Source organism: Bison bison, unplaced genomic scaffold (genome assembly GCF_000754665.1).
Source record: "Bison bison bison isolate TAMUID 2011002044 unplaced genomic scaffold, Bison_UMD1.0 scf7180017864259, whole genome shotgun sequence".
NCBI lineage: Eukaryota > Metazoa > Chordata > Mammalia > Artiodactyla > Bovidae > Bison > Bison bison.
In genome coordinates, this window is record NW_011494831.1 from 2,648,701 (window position 1) to 2,652,311 (window position 3,611).

Here is a 3,611-nt window from a genome sequence, read left to right on the forward strand (position 1 = left end):
TAGCCCCCTCCTTGCGTAGGCGGCTGCAGCCGAGGGTCCTGAGGTTCCGGCTTGGTCCCCAGTTGCCCCGCCGCTCCTGGGCTGCACCCCTGGTGTCTCTCTGCTCCTTTCTTGAGCTTCCCGCCTGAAGGTGTAGATTGCTTGCTACTCGGGGCTCCGCGCCTGGCCCGCCACGAGACGACAGGAACCGAAACTCAGGCCCCTCCTGACTCGCGCTGCTTTCCCGATGTCCGGCGCCTCTCAGTCCCTTGTGGCTGGGAGCCGCGCCACTCACCCGCACCCGGGGCAGCCCCGCTCCCCAGATGAGACGGTGGCGCCCGCCGTGCGCGGCTGCCTCTAGCCCTGGCGGGGCGCGCCGCTCCTCATCTGCTGGCGCCGCTCCTCCGCCTCCTCCCCTCTCGCGGGGGCCGGGCCACGCCAGGGCGCTTGCTCCTTACTTGGGGGGCTCGGTGGCGCGGGAGCTGCCACCCGCCTGGATACCTGGTTTTATAGACTCGGGGGTCTCCATGACAATGGCTGCCCTAGAAGCGGGCTGAGCTGTCTGGGCCGAAACGGACCCGGCGGGGGAGACCGCCTCTGACCGCCGCCCACCCCTTCGTGGGCCACGATGTCGGGGAGCAGCTCCTCCTCCGCGCTTCCCTGGGACTGCGGCAGCGGGGATGGGGCGGGGGCTGCTCGCCGAGGGCTCTGTGCACCCAACCCGGCCAATCCCCACCCTCCGCCCCCACCGGAGTTGGTTCCCTGGGCTCCTTAGAAACTGGCGGGACCCCGAGCCCGTCGGGGAAGAAGAGAGCTACCCCCAGCGGTGTGGGTGGAAGGAAATGGAACCCCATGAGGGCAGAACCCGACCATAAGCGAGCTAGGGGTGGCGGCGAAAGGCGGACTGGGAGTAAATCACTCCCCAAATCCGGGGAGGGGGTACCTGCGCTGCGCGGGGCTGGGGCCGCTCGGTCTGGCTGGGAACGGCCACTGGAAGTGTAGCGAATCACGCGCGCACACACAATCGTTCCTCCCGCACACGCTCATTCGGCGCGGGGGTGGGAGGGGGAGTGCGCTCTCCAATCTCAGACGTTTCAACCCCGACAAAGCGCCCGCCCGCCAGCTCCCGGCGGCTGAGACGCTGGTGGAGCAGAGACGCGGCGACCGGAGCGGGCTTCTTAAGATCCGAGAGTGCGGCAGCCGCGTTAGCAACTCCTCGGCACTGCCTCCCCGCTGCTTCAGGACCCGTCGCTACCCCGGAAAGAGCAAGGGACATGCAAGCCTCGCCCCAGGGTCCCCTTCTCCCTCTTGAGCACAAAACCACCCCCAGACCACAGGACTCTGACCTTTACCACTCGCCAACCTCTTCTGAGAGGAAGACAGCATTTCCTCTCTCCTTCTGGCCCGCTGCTCCACCCTGGGCAGCGAGGGAGGGTTGTGCAGGCCTTGGCGGATGGGAGTCCGAGTGCCCAAGAGCTGCTGGGGGTGGCGGTGTGTAGGGTGGAATGAATATTTGTGAAGTAAGAAGTGAGTCAGGAATCCACTACAGAATTCACTGAGACTTTTAGTGAGCCAGGCATGGTGTGTTCCCAGGTGTGGGAAATACAGAGGCAGAAATTTGGTCCAGGATGGAAGAGACCTCCCTTCTCAAGATGGAAGACAAGACCAGGACATAAAAAGCCGAGTTTATGGCCTGGGGGCTGAATAGGTCTGTAAAACACAAAACCGAGACAGTCCCTGAAGGAGAAAAGGGAATTGTGGAGCGGGGGGCGGGCCCTAGGATCTTCCCAGGATAGGCCTTCCAAGATGGAATCTGGCTGCTAAGAAGCAAGGTAGACATCCCTATGGGGTTGCTGAGGCCAGGGAATGGAGACAGGAAAAACACCTTTAGGGGACAATGTTTAGGGCTGCTTTACGGGGTCCTTTTATATGAAAGACAGGAAAATAAAGGCAGAATGAAGTCCAGGCTGAGGACTGCACTGTCCTCAGCCTGCAGTCCTCAGCCTGGGCAAAGCAGTGACCAGAAGCTTTGCAGCAGAATCTGCCTGGGGAAAGGTATGGGCAGGGAGATTGGTCTCAAGGAAAAGCCAGTGGGCTCAGATGGCAGAGAAGCAAAGTGGATGCCTGGCCCTGCACCCTAAGCATCTCACCTCTCTCCAGCTCCCAGGCTTCCAAGATGTCCACCTGGCATAAGGACCAGTCATGGAGCTGCTGCTGCTGCTAAATTGCTTCAGTCGTGTCCGAGTCTATGCGACCCCATAGACGGCAGCATGGAGCAGGGGCTCCCAACTCCCCTCTTGCCTGGGGGGAGCATGTGATGTATGCCTGTGCACACCATGAAGCCTCCCCTTTTACTTTTTGCATTTTTTATCCCCCCTACTCTGGGATCTGCCGATTTTCTCTCAAGGTGTCACAGAAAGGGCACAGTATTTGACAGTAGAGTTAAATACCAGCTTGAAGGCATTCACTAGCAGTGTGGCTCCAGGCCGGAATACTCTCATCTGCAAAAGAAAGCCAATAACACCAGCCCTGCCTGCTGCAAGCAACAGCAGCAAGCTAGAGTGTCAAGGAAAGAGCTGCTCAGTTAGAGGACAGAAAGTCCAATCCCACCCCTAGACCGGGGCGGGGAGGAGGCATCCTGGGGTAGGAATAGACTCTCTAACCCTAGCAAGAACGCAGGAATCATCTCCCTGTTTTCTCAGGCTTTAGAAGAAAGGCATTCGTCTCTTCATGACTCAATTTCCCTTTTCCCCAGCATGAAGGAAATTGCTGTCTTCTCTTCTTTCTCTGTTTCCAGGACTAAGGGAGGGGGTATCCCAGAAGTCTGTGTGGCAGGCCGGCCTGACAAGCCAGGCCCTGACACCCCCAGGTGGAGGAGAGAAGCAGCCAGAACACAGAAGGGGCACTGGTCCCAAAAAGCCATGCCCCTCCTCCCTGGGCCACCCAACCTCATTTATGTCCTTTTTCTCTGTGGTAGATGAAGAGAGTTCGAAGGAAGAAGGGGAGTTGAGGCAAGACCTCTCTCTGGCCTGTCAGGGTGTGCTGTGCTGTGTACGCTAAGGGAGGAGCAGCAGTTCCATTGCTCCAGCCAGTGCTACCAGCCCAGCGAGGCCTATGGTGGGATGGTGTAGAGGTGGGGTAGGATGGGGTGGAGGGGGGTGGGATGGGGTGGCGAGGGCAATGCCAGATCTCATGCCCTAAAGCCTTTTTGCTCTGACTTCCCTGTGGGCTCAGTATGTTCTGAGCAGAAAAGAAATAGCAACGATGAAAAAAAGCCGAGACTTTGCTTTGGAGCACAGAGGCACCAACAGCCGGAATTAGAAGCTGTCGCTTAGGGAGCTGAAGGCTGACAGGCGATGGAGCTGAGGCAGGCAGGGGGCAGGCAGGCACGCCACACTCCCCTCCCCTCCCACCTGCTGAGCCTCCCCCACTGCAGGCCCCAGGCTGGCAAAGGGCTTCCTCCCAGAGGCGGCTGGGGTCTGCAGTCTGTCACTCTGTCTGCAGCTGCCCCCCTCGCAGGCTCCCTTCTTTCTTCCTCAAGTGTCACCAGCCCCCTCATCCAGTCACGTTGCACCAGCTCAGCAGGGTTGGGCCTGGTGGCACGTGGCTGGGAGATCCAAAGAGCTGGGGGG